Source organism: Dermacentor variabilis, unplaced genomic scaffold (assembly GCF_050947875.1).
Source record: "Dermacentor variabilis isolate Ectoservices unplaced genomic scaffold, ASM5094787v1 scaffold_13, whole genome shotgun sequence".
NCBI lineage: Eukaryota > Metazoa > Arthropoda > Arachnida > Ixodida > Ixodidae > Dermacentor > Dermacentor variabilis.
In genome coordinates, this window is record NW_027460291.1 from 46,536,683 (window position 1) to 46,560,177 (window position 23,495).

General features: G+C 47.8%; 5 non-coding genes across 5 annotated transcripts; all 5 read left to right on the forward strand.

Moving 5' to 3' along the window:
- The first annotated feature begins 665 nt into the window (after nucleotides 1-665).
- On the forward strand, nucleotides 666-738 carry TRNAV-AAC (transfer RNA valine (anticodon AAC)). The gene has a single exon. It is a non-coding gene; the product is annotated as a tRNA-Val (tRNA).
- A 9,065-nt stretch (nucleotides 739-9,803) lies between these two features.
- TRNAE-CUC (transfer RNA glutamic acid (anticodon CUC)) lies at nucleotides 9,804-9,876 on the forward strand. Its single transcript has one exon. It is a non-coding gene; the product is annotated as a tRNA-Glu (tRNA).
- A 7,576-nt stretch (nucleotides 9,877-17,452) lies between these two features.
- On the forward strand, nucleotides 17,453-17,525 carry TRNAA-CGC (transfer RNA alanine (anticodon CGC)). The gene has a single exon. It is a non-coding gene; the product is annotated as a tRNA-Ala (tRNA).
- An 82-nt stretch (nucleotides 17,526-17,607) lies between these two features.
- TRNAA-CGC (transfer RNA alanine (anticodon CGC)) lies at nucleotides 17,608-17,682 on the forward strand. Its single transcript has one exon. It is a non-coding gene; the product is annotated as a tRNA-Ala (tRNA).
- A 4,194-nt stretch (nucleotides 17,683-21,876) lies between these two features.
- TRNAV-CAC (transfer RNA valine (anticodon CAC)) lies at nucleotides 21,877-21,949 on the forward strand. Its single transcript has one exon. It is a non-coding gene; the product is annotated as a tRNA-Val (tRNA).
- Nucleotides 21,950-23,495: the final 1,546 nt, after the last annotated feature.

The window sequence follows — 23,495 nt, forward strand, 5'->3', positions numbered from 1 at the left end:
AAAAACCGGAAACTATAGATCATGTCTTCATCCACTGATAGAAAGGGGTCTTTTTTTTGGGACGTGTTGCAAGGAGCTCTAAAAAAGGAGTTACCGATAGATCCCCACGGGATCAGGTTTCTACCAGTAAATGACGACGAAGGTTTCCCGTACGACGTCATCATGCTTACGGGCCTCCACTGTTTACGGCGCGCAAGAATGGCGGGCTAACATTGTGATTCGGAAGCCCGAACGGCCCGTGTATACTTCCGTGAATGAATACAGCGGTACGTGGAAGTACAGAAGTTGCAACGGCCTCTTCCTGAGTGGTTGTACAGGGTTGAACCCCTGAGAGCAGTCAATGAATTTTAATGAGACAACGTCATGTTACAGTAGCGGACAACAACGCATGTGTATAGTACTGTTTATTGTTCGGCTTTTGTATTCATTACGTTTTGTTTGGTCTTGTATATCATTTAAGGAATGTGTGTTGTTGTGATATGTGGAGGACTGGTAATAAGGAAAAAAAGGTTTCCGTGGTTTAGTGGTTATCACGTGCGCCTCACACGAGCAAGGTCCGTGATTCGATCCCGGGCGCGAACATTGTACGCCTTTTTTTGCTTTTTCTATTGCAATCTTATACACCCAGAACAAAAGGGGGAGCAAAATTACCCGCGGTGTGCTTGGTTTCCGTGGTGTAGTGGTTGTCACGTGCGCCTAACACGCACAAGGTCTCCGGTTCGATCCCGGACGGGAACATTGTACTCCTTGTTGTGTTTTTTCTTTTACAATCCCATACACGCAGAACAAAAGGAGGAGCAAAATTATGCGTTGCGTGCTCGGTTTCCGTGGTGTAGCCACTTCCGGCCACCTAGCTTGACGGACGTGTATGTCATGCGCTCCGTAGGAGTGGCTTCAGCGGCCCAGACGGGCCGCGTTAACAGGATTTCTGCCTCGGACAACGAGTATCAAGTTGTTTTGCCTAGTGTGCCAACAGGACGTTTTGTTTTGAATACAGTTTTTCCACACTGTGATATCAGGGCCGGGTAGAAGATTTTCGCAATGCTCTCGCTCAGTTGTCACTCGTTGGCGGAAGTGGCTGCTCTCAGGGCCTACCGCATGAGCCATGTGTGGGCCGTGACCTTTAAGGACAGCGATGCGGTGAAAAAGATCGTCAGCGTTGGAGAGCTGCAGGTCAAAAAGGGCCGGTATCTCGTCATTCAGGACAACCAGGACCATTCAGGATGACCCCGCCAACCAGGACGTACGTCTGAAAGTGCATTGGCGGCTGCCCAGCGTTCCCGATGAGGACGTACGTCTTGCCTTCGCGCCGTTTGGATAGGTCACGGACGTCGTCCGCGAGCGCTGGCGGGTTCACGGTGTGGCTGATAAGAACTCCACAACAAGGCTGGTTATGCTGAAGTTGAAGCCGGGCATAAAGCTCGATGACCTTCCGCATCAGGTGAGCGTCTCCGGCCAACTGGCTCTCGTGATTGTGCTGGGCAGGGCTCCTCTCTGCCTACGCTGCCGCGGCACGGGCCACATACGTCGCGAGTGCCGTATTACACGGTGTGGTGCCTGCCGACGCTTCGGTCATGATGACAGTCAGTGCGAGCGCACGTACGCAAGCGTGACTGGACTCGTGGGCAACGAGGACAACTCTGCCCTGCTGGTGTACGAGGCGGACATGGAAATCACGTCCACGGCGGGTGAAACAGCTGACGTCGTGGCAAAGTCGGCGGTTCGCATGAACAGGAGGATCACCAACAAGCGACTGCCGAGGGCATTGCGGCCATGCCGAATGCTGTAGTAAAAATCCCATCTGAGACGGAGGGGACCTCCAGCCTCGTTGAACCTGAAGGTATGGACACCCTTACCGGCCCAACTAGCCAACCGACGGGGAAACGGCGCCACAACCAGACCGTTAGCCGGATGGCGACACAGGGCGACAGCGGCGGAGACGAGCCACCGCCCAAAGCACCAGGGATAAGAAGGTCGACCTTGAAGCCGCGGCCGAACATTACGGAATATCCACGGCAAGCGGGTAAACCGCCTCCGTAATTCCGGGCTGTCTAGCTCGAGTGGGGTTGGGGGTTTGGTGAGTGCAATGGCCGTCATCCTGAGCGCTAGTTTTTTGGAACCTTGCCAGGAAGGGGTGCCCAAGTTGCACTTGAGTGCCCTTTCCGGAATGTCCAGCTGCATCTGCTTTAGAGGCCTTCGACGTGCTTATCGGCGCACCTTTATGAGCGCTCATCCTTGTGTAACGTTGACGGGAACCATTCTACCGTGTAGCCATGGCGGTTAATATTGAAGGAACGCTACGTGTAGCTACGTTAAATGTGCGAGGACTCGGTGCAAGAAGACGGCAATGTCAGCTAAGTCGTCTCCTCTTGGAGAATGATTTACATATAGTAGAAATTCAAGAAACGAAAATTGAGAGCCGAGAGCTAACCGACATAATGGTGTCCAATTTTTGTGCTCACTTTGACGTGTGCGTTTGTCACGCGGTTGGTGGATCAGGCGGCTGCGCTATATTCCTACGAAATAATTTTGGCATTTGTGTGCAGTCAGTGTTTTCCTGTGAAACTGGGCGTCTCTTAGAGGCTGATTTTCGGTTTCGTGATGTGGATTACCGTGGGGGGGGGGGGGGCAAAAGAAAAGGCTGACGGGTGGAGAGGAAAACAATTGTCAATGTTTTCTAGAGCCCCTGTTCGTAAACTTTTTTTTAGTTTCTAAGAGATGGTACGTTATGAATGCGTTGTGTGCTGCGAGGGTAAGCGTAATAAAAGTTCACCGTGTTTTCGCTCTTTTCATTTGGGCCTCAACCTGGGAGAGGATGAGTCGAACCAACTTGTTCCTCCCGTTCAAGAAAGGTGGGCTTGGTCTAGCTCATTTGTTTCTGCGGCAAGTCGTGTCACGCTTTGTGGTTTTACGGGATCAAAACGATCCTTTTCCCAGAAAAGTGATACAGGTACGGCTGTGTGGACAACTTCCAGGATTCGTTGTTGCGACGGTTCACAATATGCCAGGAGCCGTGACTGGTTACCTGCGGGGAGTGGTATGGTCATATAGGATGTTGAAAGTACGTTTTTCACAGCAATACCTGTCCACCGTTACAAAGAAAAAAACTATACAGAGATCTCGTGGACACGATGTTCCCTGCACCTTTGTACCGTTTTCCACACCGTGGAGGCCCAGGACAAGACCTTCTAAAGAGAGTAAAAAAATGCCACTACGGCCATCAGCTAAATCTTTCTCCTTCAGATTGCACAAAAACACACTTCCCGTTAAGACCTGGCTTCATGAAAAGGCTATTTTCATCCCCTGGAGCACCGACTGCTTATTATGTAAAAGACCGCAAAAATATTGAACATGCATTCCGAGACTACTGGGACTCCATCTTTCACAGGGATGTTGAAAAAACAGTTACCCCTGGACTCATATGGAATACGCTTTTTACCGATTGACAACGCGGAGGATGTCCCGTATGACCTTATTATGATCCTGAGCCTCCACGCTGATGCGGAAAATTAGACTGCAATTTAAAAATGGAGACATTGTTGTTCGACCGGTTCGGGAAAACTTCATTGAGAGTATTGTGTGTGTGAGAGATGCTTTCAAAGCGCTGCCTGATCGACCACAATGGATCTCTGTATTTGATGAGTTTGCGTTGTTCAAAAGATTTTAGTACCGTGTTGGCCAAAGTGTGGTTCACACGTTTTACCCTTTGTAAACCTTGATCGAGCACATCGAAGTCGGCAATGAAGAAAAAAAAGGTGTCCGTGGTGTAGCGGTTATCATGCGCGCTTCACACGCGCAAGGCCCCCGGTTCGATCCTTGGCGGGAACAATGTACTTCCTTTTTTTTCTATTGCAATCGCATACATGCGGAACAAAACGGGGAGCAAAATAACATCAGGCGCGCTCGGTTCCCGTGCTGTAGGGGTTATCCCGTGCGCCTCGCGCGCGCAAGGTCCCCGTTTCGATCCTGGGCGGGAACAATGTACTTCCATTTTTTTTCAATTGCAATCGCATACGTGCATAACAAAACGAGGAGCAAAATAACCTGAGGCGTACTTGGTTCCCGTGGGGATTCCACTTCCGGCTTTCAAGCGAAGCGGTCGCGGGATGGCTTGCTCCCACGGAATGGTTTCGGCGGCCCATGCGGGCCGCGGTAACAGGTTTTTTTGTTTCTACTGCCGATGATTATGAGGTTATTCTTCCCAATCTGCCATCCGGGTGCATTGTCGCAAACACCGCTTTCATGCACGGCGAACCAAGAGCCCGGCCCTACCGTGTCGAAGACTAGCGGGACAATTTGGCCAATCTAGGTGCGCTCCCCGACATTTTGGCGTTGGGGCGTATCAGATGAACCACGTGTGGGCTGTAACAATGACGAGTGCTGACGCTGCTCAGAAATTGCTCTCCGCCGTCAACGTGAAGGTGAAGGATCGCCCATGTTTGCTCATCGATCCAAATAACCGGGAGGTTCGCTTAAAGCTACACTGGTTGCTGCACGGCGTGACCGACGAAGACATTCGTGTTGCCCTGACACCCTGCGGGAACGTGTTGGAGGTCACGCGGGAGAAGTGGCGGGTGCAAGGCGTCACTGAAAATGGCTCTACTACCCGCTCAGTGGGACTGCGATTGCATGGCGACGTCAACATCGACGACATTCCACACCAGCTCAAGATAGCCGGAGAGCTGACTCTCATTGTTGGTCCAGACCGCGCTCCGCTGTGTCTTTGCTCTAAGAGCACCGGCACATACGTCAGGACTGCAAAATGCCGTGGTGCAGTCGCTATCGCCACTTCAGCCATGAGGACGCGGATTCCCCGAAGACGTACGCCAGCGTGACCGGACCAGTCCAGGCAAACGACGCAGTGGACCACCTCATGGATGAGGCAGACTCAGAGGAAACAGCAGGAGGGGGCCGAAACCCGACTACCCAAGATGGTACGCCGAACACTCCACAGGAGCACCAGGTAAGCCCGAAGCAGGGCTTCTGCATGGTGTCGTGGAAGACCGGAGCAAAAAGGCTGATTGAAGTAGTATCGGCAAAACTTCTTCCGGCGGAGCTGTAGAGACCCCCACCGAGCCAGTGCCGATGACAGGCATAGATAGCGACTTTGCCAGTGCGACCGGAAAGCGGCCCCACGAAGCAGACGAAAAGGAGAAGGGGCCCAGCGCCGTCGCAACGGACGAGCCGCCTGCGAACACGACTCCCGTGAGGCGTCTTCCCCTTCGGCTACGGACGAGCACTTCGACGGAGCGCAAGACGGCGCAAACGCCGCCTTGACTGCACCGTGACAAGGCGCCCAGGAAAATAAGCGCAGTAGTTAGGTGAGCGTCATGCCCCTGGGTTTTCACCGCCTCGCAATGATGTCAATGGATAGGTCAATTCGTGTGGCCACTTTAAACGTACGTGGGCTTGCCTCAAGGAGGAAGCAAAGTCAACTCTACGGACTAGTCAGCGAATATGACCTGGACATTCTAGCAGTGCAGGAGACGAAAGTCGAGGGCGACGACGAAACCGGCGGCATGGTGCGTCAATTCTTAGCGCAATGCTGTGCTATAGTCAGCCATGCTGTGGAAACTTCTTCCGGTTGTGCTTTGTTCATCCGACATAGTCTTGGAGCAAAAATAGAAGTTGTGACGTCATGCCCGTCAGGTCGGCTTATTGTCTGTGATTTTTATTATGTTCATTGGAATGGGGGGTGGGAGTGTAATATGTTTGTACGCGCCGAACGTCACTGACGAAAGACGCATTTTTTTCGATCATCTAAAACGGTATACGCAATGCAATAGGCTCCTCATTATCGCCGGTGATTTTAACTGTGTTTTTTCAGCCTGTGATAAAACTAGCGCTCGACCGTATAAGGATGCAAGCAACATTTCCCTAAGCGATATAATAAGGAACGATGGCTTGGAAGACGTGGCTGAATGTCTCGGTGGTGGGAGAACTACACAGTAAACGCACTTTCAGGCAGCCAGACACGCCCGTCTTGACAGAGTGTATGTGAGCCTTGATTTGATTCCCCTTTGTAAGGAGTACCATGTGAGCGCCATTTCATTCAGTGATCACTGTTTGGTCAGCTTTTTAGTAGCGAGTACGTAAGAAAAGAAAAATGGCTTCGAGTGGCAACTATGGAAAGGGAATTCGAAATTACTAAGCGACGAAATGTTTATAGCGGACGTAATGAAGCAAGTTGAAAAAATTAATGCTGTTGGTAACACGACATATGGGGAAAAATGGGAGAACTTCAAGCAGGGGGTTAAAATCAAGGCTTTAGAGCGCGCGAATTCTATATGCAGAGAAAAAGGAGCGGAAGAAAAGCAGATGCGCAGGAATCTAGAAAAATTGATCAGCGAGGAACCTAGGATGCCCGGCATGTTCATGGACGATATTCGCGTACTGAAGCATAAAATAGAACAGTTTGATATCGAAAGATACCGCGGTGATTTCGTGCGGCCAAGGGCTGAGAGGCTGATAATTGGAGAAGCACCGTCAAAAAGAGCGTTGGACTCAGAAAAGTGGCATGCGCGCCGCAATCAGGGGTGCGATCGGAGATGGTTTTTCGGCGCGTTCGTTCTGTTACGGGCGCGCGCGATTGGCCTCCTCCGCGCCGACGTCGCCAGCCGCGGGGCGCGGCCACGCTTTTGATGACGCCAAAATGACGACACGCTACTGTCAATCATCCTCCCACCGAGCATTTCGTCTGCTAGGCGCCGAACCCGACTGGAGCTGGGAAGTTTGGAGCGATCATATGGTTTCTCATGGCGCATCTGGTGGATTGGCTTGGATCCAACCGGCAACCGGTGGCTGCGGCATGGCACGTTTGACTCCAATCCGTAGTTTAATTCGAGAAAATGGCACTTCCGTTGGGAACTTAGGTTGTTGCGCTGGTGTTTCTAGAGGAAGGAGCAGAGCGGGTGGCAGTGCGAAACCCGTTTCAAGAAATGACAGAAAGTGAATTCCGGCGTAGTTTTTGTTTCACAAAACAAATAATTCGTTGGTTGTACAGAGAAATCGACCCCATCATCGGTGCCAGCGAGCGACTGGAATGTTGTCGCTGCCTCTTGAAAAGTGCACCACTCTCCCCGTCGTTTTGTTTTTCTTTCTTCTTCTCGCTGTGCGTGAAACCACCTAGGGACGACGCAAAGAAACTAATAGTTATAAATTGCAGTAGTCAATGCTACAAGTATTTGAAAACGTGTTTGGTCTTGATAAGAAAAAATACATTTTTTGGATAAAGATTTCATTCATTTGGAAGACGCGAAACATTTCGTTTTGTATTATACTGTCTACAAGCAGACGACAAACGACGGAAGTAAACTTCCGGGGAGGTCACCGCTTCCTGATTGGCTGCTCTCTCCGCCCCGCTGTCACAACTTTTGCATACTGCAACTTCGTGACGTTGCAGCAACTGAATAGAACGCGCATCGAACAAAATATCTCCGATCGCGCCCCAGATAGCGGAAATTGAACATCGCGGAAAAGTCAGAGACGCAGCAGAAGATATCGAGTGCGCTTTCTTTCAGCACTACAGTGGTTTACTCGCCGACTGCTGTGGCGACATTAATCGTTTTAAAAAGGACTTTTTGTCGTTGATGCCAAAGCTAGATGACAGTACGAAAGAAATATTGGAAGAACCGATTTCAGAAGAGGAGGTGAAAAGTGCGATTGAAAGTATGCATCCGGGGAAGTCCCCTGGCCCTGATGGTCTAACCTCGGCCTTCTATAAATGTTTCAAAGGGGCGATCTCACCAGCCTTAATGGATGTATACAACGAAGTCTTCCAGCTCAAAGTATTACCCCCGTCCTTCTCACCTTCCCACACTGTTCTTATACCCAAGTCAGAAGATCCCGTTGCACTGCGAAGAGTAACTTCTTACCGCCCAATTTGTTTCACTAATGGAGACTATAAGATAATGATGAAAATCTTAGCCAAGAGCTTGCAGACTCATTTCGAAGCTCGTGGGGCCGCATCAAACGTGTGGCATTAAAGGCCGAACTTTCTTCACTAATATACACGTAGCACGCAGTATCCTCGAATGTTGCGATGCAATGGGCGCACGAGTGGCAATGCTCCAAATTGATCTCGACAAAGCGTTCGACCGAGTGCCTCATGACATTCTTCTGTGCATTCTAGATCACGTGAAGTTGGGTAGAATAATTAGAGAGGGGGTTGCCATGGCGTACCGGGACTGCTCAACGCGGTTAAATTTCAACAAAGTAGTGGGAGGGCGAATGCAAGTTGAGCGTTTGGTGCGTCAGGGTTGCCCTCTCTCGCCGCTGTTGTTTTGCTTGTATATAGAGTCGTTTTGTTTGAGTGTCATGGAGAATGACTGTGTCCGAGGGTTTAAACTACACGAGGTTGAAGTCCACCTGTTGGCTTATGCAAACGATATTGCTATGTTTTGCACTGATTTGGACAGTATAACACAGGCTGTCAAATGGGTTAAAAGTTTTTGTGCTGTAAGCGGCAGCGCGGGAAACTGGGGTAAGTGCCTGGGATTCTGGCACGGGGATTAGCGGGGGGCCCCAGACACTTTTGCCAACTTGAGTTTCGTTCCGACTCCGGTGAAATACTTGGGTGTTCCCCTTCAGCGCTACAAAGACAGTGAATCGTACTGGAGGAGTGATGTGGATAAGCTGCGGGACAGAGAAAACAAGTGGAATGGCTGGAATTGGTCCATGTTTTCCAGAGCCACAATTTGCAACATATTTTTAGTGAGCAAACTTTGGTACATCCTCCAAGTCTTGCATTGCTCAAGGGTAAACATCCAAAAAGTTCACCGGGTGTTCGCAGTGTTCGTGTGGGCATCGTCTTGGGAGAGATCAAGTCGCACCAATTTGTTTCTTCGAGTTCGAAATGGAGGACTTGGATTGTCACATTTGTTTTTGAGACAGGTAGCAAATTGCTTCCTTTCTTCAGGGACGCAAAAAACCCGTTCTTATACACTGTCTGCCAACTTCGCCTGGGCAAACACCTGCCCAATATGGTTGCCTCAGCTGGCAGTTTGCCATGCGGTGTTTATGGCTTTCTACGTGAAGTTGTGGTTTCATGCAGGTTTTTGTCAGCGCGTTTTTCGCTTGAATATTTGAGTGAAGTTAACCGAAAAGAAACTGTACAAGGACCTGTGTGATGTGGTTCTTCCCGTGCCTTTATATCGGTCTCTCTACAGTGCTGGCGATGGGCACAATGTTCTAAAGCGCGTTAAGGCGATGCTAGTACCGTCAGGCGCTAAGGCGTTCTTTTTTAAATTGCAAACCGGAACGCTGACTGTCAAACCGTGGCTGGCTGAAAGAGGTTTCTTTGTTCCCTGGGGCACTCATTGTACAATTTGCAGGCAGGAGGAGACAATTGAGCATGTTTTTCAGCATTGTTGGGATGCTGTTTTCCTTTGGGATGTGCTCCAGCGCACAATCAAAAAAGATTTCCCCCTAGATGTGTATGCGATTCGCTACTTGCCTATAGAAAGTGATGACGGTACCCCATTCGATATGATCATGCTTACAGCCCTGCATAGCATTTGGAAGTGCAGAATGGCAGTAAGGTACACCGATCTCGATGCAAGAGCGGCTCGCCAGTATTTCAAAAAGAGCATAAGGAACTTTGTAGAGGAACAAAAGTTGCTGGAGTGCATCCCAGAGTGGTTGCCACGTGTGGATTTACTATTGGCGATAAGAGAATTTTAGCACATGCGCGGCTGCACAAGTTCAACGGTCGTTTTTACCATATGAGCGTGTCTTGTGATTATTTGTGAAGTTGTACGTTTTTTATCCGGGCAAAAGACCAGCAATAAAAAAAAAAAAGCTCCGTTTTCGTGGCGTAGTGGTTATCACGTGCGCCTCTCACGCGCAAGGTCCCCGGTTCGATCCCGGGCGGGAACATTGTACTCCTTCTTTTCTTTTTTCTATTCTATACACGCAGAACAAAAGGGGGAGCAAAATTACCCGCGACGTGCTCGGTTTCCGTGGCGTAGTGGTTATCATGTGCGCCTCACACGCGCAAAGTCCCCGGTGTGGTCCCGGGCGGGAGCATCGTACTCCTTTCTTCTTTTTTCTGTTGCAATCCCATACACGCAGAATAAAATGGGAAACAAAATTATACGTTGCGTGCCCGGTTAATTTCCGTGGTGTCCCACTTCCGGCTGCCGAAGCGAACGGTTGTGCGATGACGAGCTCCGTAGGGGCTACATCGGCTATTACCAGCCGCGGCAACAGAAACTTTTCATCTGAAGGAGGCTACAAGTTGATTTTGCCGAATTTGCCAACAGGTCGTTTTGTTGTTAATACAGTTTTCCTTCACGAAGACGTTCAAGCACGGCCTTACCGAGTAGAAGATTTTCGCGACGCGTTGTCTGGTTTGTCGCTGCTTCCTAAGGTTATCGCCTTAGGGGCATATAGGATGAGCCACCCGTGTGGGCCGTAACTTTCCGTAATGCCGAAGCCATGAAGAAGTTGCTCGCCGCGAGTGAATTGAAGGTCAAGGGCCGGCGTTGTGTCGTCATTGATCCTGGAAACCAAGATGTAAAGATGAAAGTGCACTAGCTATTGCACAACGTTCCAGACGAAGATGTGCGGGTGGCCTTCCTTCCTTATGGAAAAGTGACCGATATTAGCATAGAGTGGTGGCGAGTACACGGAATCACTGACAAAGGTCCAGGACCAGGTTCGTGTCCATGCGTCTCAAGGCAGGCGTTAAGCTGGAAGACCTACCACACCAGCTGAATGTCGCAGGTGAACAAGCTTTGGGGGTCGTATCGGGCCGTGCGCCGATGTGCCGGCGCTGTCATGCAACGGGGCACATTTGCCGCGACTGCCGGGTTCCGAAATGCAGTGCCTGCCGTAGATTCGGACATGAAGAAGGTCAATGCCCTAAGACGTACGCCAGCGTCGCCGGGCCTTCGAGTGGCGAGGATTCATCCGAGCTGCTCATGGATGACAACGACGCTGAAGAAGCTTCGAAGCCGTCAAAGGACACCACAGACCGCAAAATGGTAACGCTGGCAGCCAACAAACCCATTTTGAAGGAAAAGCGTCAACCAACAGAGCGCGAACGGGATACCAAAGACCAGACCGTGGAAAAAGCCACCACATCGAAGGACGCCTGTCAACCTACCAACGAGGATACAAAAGTGGAAGAAACCCAAGAGACCTGCATGGACGTTGTCAAAAGCGTCAGTGGACAGCCCACCAAGCGGCCATTGGAGGAGAGCGTCGAGAAGGCAGAAAAAGGAGGTGAAGAGACAGAACCACCGTCGAAGGGACTCGGCATAAGGCAGTCTTTAATGAAGCAGAGGCCGAATTTTTCCGCTGAGCGGCGGCCGGCGGAAAAAACTCCGTCTTGACGCCGACTCTCCGCGCAGCGCAACGTTTGGGGTCTTCGGGAGGACGCGGGGACTCTGAGGGAACTCATTTGCAAGTGTCATGAAGCCTTCCGGTTGGAAGATGCCTATAGCGCACATTGTGCTCCATACGTGATGTGTCTACAAGGTTCATCTTCGCTGTAAGTGTTATACTATGCTAACTACTTTTTCAGGTTGTAAAGGGGTACTCTAATGCGATCATTTTGCAGAATATAAAAAAAAGGATGGCGTTAAAATGAGACACAGCACTACGCATAGCGACGATAAATGTCAGAGGTCTGGCGTCTAGGAGACGTCAGTTCCAACTTAGCCCCCTGCTGTTAGAAAATGAACTGGATATCGTAGCAGTTCAAGAGACAAAGGTAGAAACGCAGGAACAAAGTTATCGCATGATATCACCTTTTAGAAGTCGGTACAATGTTGCCATAAGTCATGCAGTAGGTTTGTCAGCAGGTTGTGCTCTATTTCTTGAAAATTCTATTGGAGTTGTTGAGGAATCTTTGAGTGTCAGTAAAGGTAGTGGTCGTTATATTGTTTGTGATTTCATCTTCGCAATGAAAAACTGGAGGGTGATTAACGTGTACGCACCAAACAAGAAACATGACCGGCGAGTTTTCTTTGAGGAAATGGAGAAACACTTGCTATGCGATAAGCTGGTCATATTACTGGGTGATTTCAACTGTGTTTGTGAACCAGAAGATAGTGAAAAAACGACCTATTCGAGATAAAAGTGCAATTTTTTAAAGCGGAATAGTGGATGAACACAAATCAGATGACGTGGGGTCCTTGTTTTCATGTAACTTCCCCCAGTTCACTCATTTTCAAGGAAATAGCCACGCTAGACTAGATAGAGCTTATATATCGACAGCTCTTGTACCTTTGTGCAGTAATTACACAGTCAATCATGTTTCTTTCAGCGACCACAGCTTAGTGTCTTTCTCGTTTGGAGCAAAAAAAAAGAATAAGTACGTTTAATTGGCAGCTCTGGAAACTTACTGACAATCTATTGGATAACAAACCTTTCGTAGATTACGCAATGGAAAACCTTAATGATTTACTTGAAGATCACCAGAACATAATTGGCAGATGGGAGCGTTTCAAAGAAAAAATGAAGATTAAGGCGATAGAACGGGCTTCTGCACTTAAGCACAGTAAAATAAAGCACGAAAAAGAACTGCAAGCCCAGTTAGACTTCTTCATCAGCCAAGAGAGTGTTACCCCCGGCCTGCGCAGTAAAGAAATTCGAGACTTCAAGCGACAAGTTGAGCTTATCGATGTTAAAAATTATACAGGAGCAGTGATACGGGCTCGTGCAGAGCATTTGTGGATGGGTGAAACGCCCACAAAACGCGCCCTTAGTGACGAAAAAAAGATACGCGGCCAAAAAAGAAATCAAAGAAATAAAGCACCGAGGTGCAGTCACAGATAAGAAAAGTGATATAGAAGATGCTTTCGTAGAGCACTTTCGGAAATTGTTTGGTGAAAGGAAAGAAGTAAACGAGGGATTTGGAAACGCTTTTCTTCCACTTATGCCACAACTAGATGAGAATGCAAAATCAGTCCTAGAAGCCTGAATTACATTAAAAGAAATTGAAAAATCAATCGATGATTTGAACCCCGGACAGTCAGCCGGTCCCGATGGACTGGGTTCCGCGTTTTATAAGAAATTCAAAGCTCCTATAGCTAAGGCATTGTATGCGGTAATACAAGAGACATATGACGTAGGAGAGCTTCCCCTTTCTTTCCGGCAATCACATGTCATTCTAATTCCAAAACAGACGACCGACTTAAGCAATTATTGGTAGGTTCTTACCGGCCAATTACCCTCTCTAACGTAGATTATAAGATATTCATGAATGTCTTGGCAAGAAGATTACAAGGTTTTATTAAAGATATAGTCGGCCCACATCAAATTTGTGGAATTAAAGGTAGGAGCAGAACGACGAACATTCATATCGCAAGAAATATTAGATTATAAATATTAAAGAAAAGAAAAAAACCTCGGCTTAACGCAGCTCGTCACTGACTCAACACGCGTCACTGCTCACTCGTCCAACTTTAGATCTTGTATTAACAACTCACCCTGATAACTTTATCCCTGTCACTTTATTGCGCGGTTTGAGCGACCACCTGACAGTACATGTTTCGTTTCGTTGCAGTGTACTAAAGAAACAAAAAAATCGGAAAACACTTACACTCTATGATAAAGGGGACTATGTCAGCATGAACCGAGAATTATCTGAGTACTTCGATACGTTCGCCGCTAACTTTCAACTAAATTCTCTCGAGTCGAACTGGCTGCTTTTCAAATCAGAGATGCATCGCCTTATACGTCTTTACATCCCCACCATTACAATAACAGAAAGAAAATCATCACCATGGTTTAATGTACCCCTCAAACGACTAAACAATAAGAAGAAACGGTTGTTTCGACAAGCCAAACGATCTAATTCTTCTTGCACATGGCAGAAGTATTACGCAGTCGAGAAAGAATATGACAAGTTAACCTCTCAAACTAAACAGAAGTTTCTTTCTACCACTTTACCAGCTATGCTACAAACTAACCGGAAGCGATTTTGGAAAACTATTAATCCTAATCAGCGGAATGAGATATCACTTATCAATAGCTCCGGACTCCCGATCCCTGAGACTGAGGCTGCGGATCTTCTTAACAGAACATTTAGTTCAGTTTTTACTAATGAATTACTTGATGGCTTGCCCGATCCACCATACTTCGCATATCCGCTCATGCAAAATATCACATTCGATCCCATCGGCATTGTCAAAGTAATTGAATCATTGAAGAACTCATCTACAGCAGTAGACGGTATCAATGCCAAAGTTCTAAAAAATACTAAACATGCGTGTAGCCTGCTTTTATCACTCATATTCCAGGAATCGCTTAACAGCGCTTCAATTCCACATGACTGGCAGGTGGGCAAGGTCATCCCAGTCTTCAAGAAAGGAAGCCGATCATCACCGAGTAACTACCGCCCTATTTCCATAACAAGCGTGTCTTGTAAAATAATGGAACATATTTTATACTCGCATATTGCTGACTTCCTAACATCCGTCAATTTTTTTCACCCAAGTACACACGGTTTCCGCAAAAATTATTCCTGTGACACTCAACTTACTCTTTTCTTGCACGACTTACATTTAAACCTACATCGTAACATCCCGACTGACACAATATTTTTAGATTTCGAAAAAGCATTCGATAAGGTCCCTCATGGTCGTCTCTTAATAAAGTTATCGCGTCTTAGCATTCATCCTTGTGTTCTAAGCAAGATTCGAGGGTTTTTAACTAACCGTGAGCAATTCGTATACGCTAACCCACACTCTTCATCCTTAACACCCGTGCTTTCAGGCGTACCTCAAGGTACCGTACTTGGTCCCCTCCTTTCCTTAATATACATCAATGACCTACCTTGTAATATTTCTTCTCATATCCGACTCTTCGCTGATGATTGTGTGGTTTACCGAGCAGTTACTAACCCCAGCGACCATTTGGCGTTACAAAATGACCTATCGCGCATACAAAACTGGTGTACCACTTGGCTCATGTCATTAAATGTAGCTAAAACCGTGTTAATGCCCATTCATCGTCGTCGTAACTACGTTATCCCTAATTATAGCATCAATAACACGCAGATTGCAACAACGGATTCATTAAAATATCTTGGTGTGTACATCTCGCGTGACTTAACTTGGACCTGCCATGTTAACCACATAATAAACTCTGCTAATCGTACTCTAGGTTATCTACGTCGTAACCTCTTCCTCGCTCCTCCCTCTATTAAACAACTTGCTTTTCTAACCTTTGTGCGGCCTAAGCTTGGGTATGCCGAAGCTATTTTTGACCCCCACCACAATAACCTTATTAAAGCCCTCGAGTCGGTTCAGAACCGCGCGACACGATTTATCCTGTCAACTTATTCATACAATACAAGCACCTCGGCACTAAAAGCCCAAATAAACCTACCCTCTCTAGCTTCACGCCGTAGAATAGCCCGTCTTAATCTTTTTCATAAATTCTTTCATTCCTTGCCTTTTGACAACCCGTACATAAAAAGACCACATCGCATTGCCCGCACCAGTCACTCTAATACAGTATATCCCCCACAAGCCCACACCGTTACTTTTCAGCAATCATTTTTTCTACGCACAACACGAGACTGGAATGGCCGGCCCGCCGAAGTTGCCACTATCATCGACCCACTTGCATTCAAGCGACTCATCGGAAATATCCCTTTGTAATTTGTAGTATCTCTTTGTCACTAACTCCCCACTCCCTCATGTAATGTCTCAACAGAGACCTTTGAGGAAATGAATAGAGAAAAAAAAAGAGTGTTGTGATATTTCCAACCGCGTGGCAATGCTCCAAATAAATCTGGAAAAGGCTTTTGACCTTGTTACGCATAAAATATTGTTTGCCATTATGGAATATGTAAATGTAGGGAAAATAATACTGGAAGGTGTAAAAATGTCGTACACTGGATGCTCTGCCTCAATTATGATTAACAAACAAGTTAGCGAAAGCATCCAAGTCGTCTCTTCAGGGAAACAAGGGTGCCCTCTGTCGTCCCTACTTTATAGCATTTATTTAGAACCCTTTTGCTTAAAGATTATTCAAAATGAGAAAATAAGAAGCTTTCGTATTAAGTGAACTCAAAATATTATCTTACACCGACGACATAGCTGTATTCTGTACCGACAGAGAAAGTGTAACAAATGTGATAAAAGATGCCACAGCTTTCTGTCAGTAAACAGGGAGCAGAATAAACTGGAATAAATGTCAAGGTTTCTGGCATGGAGGATGGGATAGTGTGCCTGTCACGTACGCCAACATTCAGTGGACGACTACTCCAAGCAAATACCTAGGCGTACCACTACAACATTACAAGGATACACAAGAATGCTGGAAAGAAGAGACAGACAAGGCTCGAGAGAAAACACAAAAATGGGGAGGACGAGACCTGTCAATTTTTTCCCGTGCCAAAGTGTGTAACGTTTTTATTATTCCTCGAGTATGGTATGTTTTGCAAGCGTTGCGTATGTCGCGCTTAGGCATTCAACGGCTGCATAGAATGTTTGCTGTTCTTGTATGGAACTCATCATGGGAAAGGGTGAGCCGCACAAATGTGTTTCTTAAAGTGCGATCCGGAGGACTGGGTTTGATTGATTTGTTCGCGACACAAATTGTCTCTAGGTTCGCATATTATCGCACTCAAAGAAATTTTTTTAAGAAGTGTTATGCAAGTCAGATTGGCGAACGCATTGCCAGATGTCACTGTGTCATCATGCGCCCATATGCAACGCAATGTACGCGGATGCATGCATGAAATTCTTGCGCTGTCCAATTTCTAAAAGTAAGATTTTCAATGGAATATCTTAGGGAGGTTAAGGGAAAACACCTCTACAAAGACCTAATTGATGTGATGATGTCTGTGCCCTTGTATCGAAGGATGTACAATCCTGGGCCAGGCAGCAATGTGTTAAAAAGGGTTAAAAGAATGGCTATCCGATCGTCAGTGAAGACATTTCTTTTTCATGCTCCCCCCCCCCCCCCATAGTGGCACACTTTCTACAATACCGTGGCTAAAGGAAAAAGGGTTGCTGGTACCATGGTCGGTAGACTGTGTAATATGCAAAAGGCCTGGAACAATCGAGCACATGTTTCTCGATTGTTGCGATGCCGTATTCCTATGGGACATCTTGCAAAGAACCCTGAAAAAGGAACTGCCGCTTACACCCTACGGCATTCGATTTCTTCCGGTCGAAAGCGAAAGTGTGCCGTACAATATGCTAATGATTATTGTAATGCACAATTTTTGGAAAACCACTATGTCAGTGCGTAATGCGGACGTCAACGCGAGGTCAGCCCGGGACAACTTCAACGAAAACATTGCATATTTAAGAGATGTGTACAAACCGAAGGAAGAAAAGCCAGATTGGTATGTTTACCTGGACGAACTGCTGACCGTAAAGCGTTTTATAACACACTTATGCTAGCCAGGCACAAGCTAGCATTTTTAATGTATTATGATGTTGTTCTTCCACTGTATTGTGCCAAGTTGGCAATAGAGAAGAAAGAAACTTCCGTGGTGTAGTGGTTATCAGGTGCGCCTCGCACGCGCAAGGTCCCCGGTTCAATCCCGGGCGGGAACGTTTTACTTCTTTTTTGTTTTTTCTATTGCAATCGCATACACGCAGAACAAAAGGGGGAGTAAAAATACGCGTTGCGTGATCGGTTTCCGTGGTGTAGGGGTTATCACGTGCGCCTCGCACGCGCAAGATCCCCCCCGTTCGATCCCGGGCGGGAACAGCGTATTCCATTTTTGTTTTTTCTATTGCAATCCCATACACGCAGGACAAAAGGGTGAGCAAAATTGCCCGCGGTGTGCTCCGTTTCCGTGGTGTAGTTGTTATCACCTGCGCCTCTCACACGCAAGGTCCCCATTTCGATCTTGGGCGGGGGAACATTGTACTCCTTTTTTTGTTTTTCTATTGCAATCCCATACACGCAGAACAAAAGGGGGAGCAAAATTATGCGTTTCGTGCTCAGTTTCCGTGGTGTAGCAATTTCACTTAAGGCCACCACAGTGAACGGTCGTTCCAGGATGTGCTCCCTCGGGGCGGTTACAGCGACCAATGACCACGGAATCAGGTCTTCTGACAAGCCGGCTGATGATTATCAGGTTGTTTTGCCGCATCTGCCCACAGGTGATTTTGTTTTGAATACCGATTTTTTGCATGATTGCCCCATGGGAAAAGCCGTATCGTTGCGAGCATTTCCGCGACGCACTCGACCGTCTTTCACTGCTGCCGGAGGTGGTTGCCCTCGGGGCATACCAAATGAATCACCTGTGGCGAGTGACCTTCAAGGACAAGGAAGGAAAGAAGAAGATACTGGCTGCAGACACCTTTAATGTCAAGAGTGAGCGCTGCATGGTTATAGACCCCTGCGACAAAGGCTTACGTCTGAAGCTCTACTGGCTACTCCATGGTCTGCCGGACGACGATGTGCGAACGGCTCTGGCGGCCTTCAGAAAGGTGACTGAAATCACGAGAGAAATGAAAGGTGAAACGCTGCATTGATAAAGGATCGACAAGGCGCTCCGTAACACTAAAACTGAAAGTGGGCGTTACCATCGAAGATTTGCCTCATCAATTGCGTGTTGCTGAAGATGTCGCACTCGTCCACGTTCCAGGCAGAACTCCGCTCTGCCTCCGGTGCCGCGGCATCGGCCACATACGTCGCGAGTGCCGTGTTCCACGTTGCGGGCTCTGTCGTCGCTATGGCCACGACGAGACCCAGTGCGTGCGCTCTTACGCCAGCGTAGCAGGCCCAGCCCGGAGAGATTTGGTTTCCGAGCACATGATGGACGCAGTTGATACTGAAGAGGCTGCCCGAAGACATGGCGCGGAAGGAAAGACTGAGGCAGCAGTGCCTCTGCACACTCCAGGTGGAGACGCCAAGGAACCGAGTAACGATGAAGACCCTGGGCCTGTTACTCCTCAGAGATTTGGTTTCCGAGCACATGTTGGACGCAGTTGATGCTGAAGAGGCTGCCCGAGGACATGGCGAGGAAGGAAAGACTGAGGCAGCAGTGCCTCTGCACACTCCAGGTGGAGACGCCAAGGAACCGAGTAGCGATGAAGACCCTGGGCCTGTTACTACCGTAATGAGCCTAGACACACCAAAACTTCCAAGAAACACCCAAAACCATACCAGCGATTATTTTCCTGAAAACAAGAAAGCCACAGAGGAAATTTCCACAGATCTCGACATGGCAGCATCTGGCAGCGGACCTGCAAAGAGAAGCCGAGAGGAAACTGGAGACACCTCTGCAAGAGGTGATGAAAAAAGCACCGGAGAACCTCCCACAATGTCCGCAACGTCCAGACGGCAGTCTTTCAAACCAACGCCAAAACTTGCGCCAGCCCGACGGACTAATTCAATACCGCGGGCTTCTTAGCGGCGGCGTTTTCTTGTTACTGTTTTCCCTTGTAGAACCCCGCTCAATCAGCGGAGTACTCGCGCACGTTAATACCCTGGAACGGCAGCATATATGGAAGCAGCTTTTCAGCCAATGCCCCTGTTTGACGTAAGAATGTGAGTAAAATATCAGCAATAATATCAACTTGATATGGCAGTAAACTTTAAAAATGCCTTGCGTATCACAACTTTTAATTCAAGAGGCCTTTCTGCACGAAGACGGAAATATCAACTAAGTCGCATTCTCTTTGAAAACGATATTGATTTGTTAGTGGTCCAAGTGACCGAAATCGAGAGGGAAGAGCTTGCTGATAAAATGGTTGAAGTCTTCCGTAGCAGATATAATGTATGCGTGAGTCATGCAGTTGGTAGGCCTGGCGGTTGTGCTATCTCTATTCGAAAAGTACTGGGGTCATTGAATCTGTGTCTTGTAGTGAAAATGGCCGGCTAGTATTTTGTGATTTTGTTTTTGCTGAAATTGCCTGGCGTGTTGTTTTTGTTTACGCACCGAATAAAATCAATGAGCGAGAAGTTTTTTTTAATACTGTGCGACCTTGTCTAGAAACCTTGTCTAAACGCCATAGATGGACTTGGCGCAGGAAAAGCTCCCGGGCCTGATGGTTTAGGTGCGCCCTTTTACAAGGCTTTCAAATTTCAGCTCAGCGAATTATTGCACAACGTCTTCAACGAAATGTATGCAACACAGCCAATGACGCCATCGTTCTGAACCGCTCATCTAGTACTGATTACTAAGTGCGAGGATACGGTTAAACTGTTGTCGGTAAAATGTTATAGACCAAAAAGCCTCACAAACTGTGATTACAATATATTCACGAAAATGTTAGCAAATGGACATCAAAGTGTTGTAAGGCGTCTAGTGGGACCGCATCAAACATATGGAATCAAGGGCATAACAATTTCTACCAATACACGTGTAGCTCGTTGTGTTCTTGAGTGATGTGATGCTCTCTCATGTCGGGTTGTAGTGTTGCAACTGGATTTGGAGAAAGCGTTTGAAAATGTGTCACATGAAGAACTATTTTCAATAGTAGAATATGTTAATGTCGGCGGACTGATATTAGAAGGAGTAAAAATGGCCTTCTCAGAGTGCAGCACAGCAATCATTATAAACAAGAAGTTAAGTGAACCAATCCAGCTTCTCTGCAGTGTGAGGCAGGGATGTGCAATTTCATCATGACTTTTTTATATTTACTTAGAACCTTTCTGCCTGAATTTAATTATTAGTCAAAGTGTACGCGGTTTTATGCTTGAAACGACAGAAGTCAAGGTGCTCGCATACGCTGATGACATTGCTGTCTTTTGCTAAGATCAAGAAAGCATCAAAACCGTGGTTAGGTTCACTGGTGAATTTTGCAAGGAATCTGGCTGTAAGAGAAATAGGGAGAAGACCGTAGGTTTATGGCATGGGGAGTGGAGCGAAAAGCCTGAATTATTCGTTGGCATCCAATCGACACTAATGCCAACAACGTACTTAGGTGTCCCATTACAATGTTATGAAAACACCGAACTATAATGGAACGAGGAAACAGAACGCTTGAAAGAGAAGATACAGGGATGGAAAGGTTGAAATGTGTCAATGTTTGCCCGTGCAACTACTTGTAATCTATTCTTAGTTGCCATGTTATGGTATGTCATGCAAGTATTGCTCATGCCTCGTACTAACCTACAAAAAAATTCAGAGTATTTGCAGTGTTTATTTGGGGAGGAAGTTGGGAGCCAACTGGTCGAACTAACCTGTTTTTGTCCGTCAGAAAAGGTGGTCTTGGTTTTTAAGAGATCAGTGTGACCCATTTCTGCGTACAGTTATGCAAGTTTGTTTACACAATGCAGTACCTGAATTAGTCGTTTCTACAAATAAGACTGCGATGCATCGTATGAAAGGTTATTCGCGAGAGGCTGTTGTCGCCTTTCGCATGCTTAAGGTAAGATTTTCCTTAGAATACTTGAGTACGGTAAAAAAGAAAAAGCTCTACAAGGATTTACTGCATGTTATGTTGCCTCTTCCAATGTACAGAAGCGTATACACTGGAGGCTGTGGACATGACGTCTTAAAACGGGTTAAAGGAATGCCTATATGGCCGCATGTGAAATCATTTTTCTTCAAGCTCCACACAAACACTTTACCTGTAAAAACGTGGCTACAAGATGAAGGAATGATTGTACCGTGGACAGTCAACTCCATACTATGCCCAAAACCGGAGACAATAGAACATGTATTTATTGAATGCTGGGATCCTATATTTCACTGGGAGATCACTGGGACTCAGCCTCCATAGTAAATGGAAAACTAGAACATCGGTAAGACATGCCGACGCTAACGCTTGGCCTGTAAGGGAAAATTTTATTGAATATGTAGCGTATATGCGAGAGCTTTACCGAGCCCAGCCAGAAACACCTGATTGGGTTACACTGTTTGATGAGTTGATCAATTTCAAAAGGGTTTGAAATCCTTCTGATGTTGTTTTCTGTATTATGTAAACGGGCAATAAAGAAAAATTGGTTCCCGTGGTGCAGTGGTTATCACGTGCGCCTCACACGCGCAAGGTCCCCGGTTCGATCCCGGGCGAGAACATTGTACTCCTTTTGTGTTTTTTATATTGCAATGTCATCGACGCAGAACAAAAGGGGGAGCAAAATTACGCGTTGCGTGATCGGTTTCCGTGGTGGTGGTCATTCTGTTTCCGGTAGCCGAGCTGAGCTGTCAGCAGAATCATGGGCTCCAGTGGAGCAGCGAGAGCGGCCACTTTTGACCGCGGAAACAGGTTCTGCAGTGATGAAGAAAGGGACTACCAATTTATTTTGCCTCAGCTGCCAAAAGGACGAATTGTTAATAACACCGTGTTTCTACACGGTGATTTACGAGCGAGGCCGTATAAGGTCGCGGACTTTAGGGATGGTCTTACGCCCACAGGCCTGCTGCCGGAAGTTGTGTGCTTTGGGGCGTACCAAGTGAATCATGTCTGAGAAGTGACCCTCGGTGATGCGGCTGCAATACAGCGATTGCTGACCTTGAAAGAGCTTCAGGTTAAGGGGTGGCGATGTATTATCGTCGACCCTCAGGACCAGCATGTGAAGCTCTGACTTCACTGGCTGCTACCCGCCGTGGTTGCTCAGTGGCTATGGTGTTGGGCTGCTGAGCACGAGGTCGCGGGATCGAATCCCGGCCACGGCGGCCGCATTTCGATGGGGGCGAAATGCGAAAACACCCGTGTGCTTAGATTTAGGTGCACGTTAAAGAACCCCAGGTGGTCAAAATTTCCGGAGTCCTCCACTACGGCGTGCCTCATAATCAGAAAGTGGTTTTGGCACGTAAAACCCAAAATATTATTCACTGGCTGCTGCGCGGCGTGGAAGAAGAAGACGTCCAGACGGCGTTGGCGGCCTTCGGCAAGGTGGTTGAGGTGAGCCGGGAGAAATGGCGTGTTCAAGGCGTTGCGGAGAAATGTTCGACCACGATGACAGTTCTTCTCAAGTTGAAGGGCGGACTAAAAGTGGAAGATATTCTTCACCAGATGCGCGTTGCAGGGGAGTTGGCCTTGGTGGTGGTGCCCGGTCGTCCGATGCAATGCCTACGCTACCAAGGCATGGTACACGTCAGGTGGTACTGTAAGGTGCCGCGCTGCTCGCGTTGCAGACGCTTCGGGCACGTCGATGCCGACTGCGTCAAGACTTACGCTACTGCGACTGGCCCAGGGGTGAGTGAGAGTCAGCAGTACACGTCATGGATGCAGTCGAGACCGAAGACGCTGCTAAGGGAGCCGGAGAGAAAGTGCCCCCAGCGACAACTACCAGGAGGGTGCCGGAGGTCGCTGACGCCAAGGTCGTCCAAGTCGCTGAGCAGGTTACTGGGCCTGCAAGGGTCGAGAAGGACAAAGATCCTGCGAAGTCAGGCGCTAGTGAAGCTGAACGGGATGACGACGAGTCAGTGATGCAACAGGGCGAGGCCGCTAGCGGTGGGGCCGGGGCCGCTGGTCTCGGTGCCACATCCAAGCTCCCCCGTGACGTGGCCGAGACAAGAAAAACGCAGAATCCAGCACTAGTGACGGGCCGCCGGAGAAGACGCCTCTAGGGAGGCGGTCGGTCTTCAAGCCTAAGCAAAATGTTCCGCTCGAGAGAAG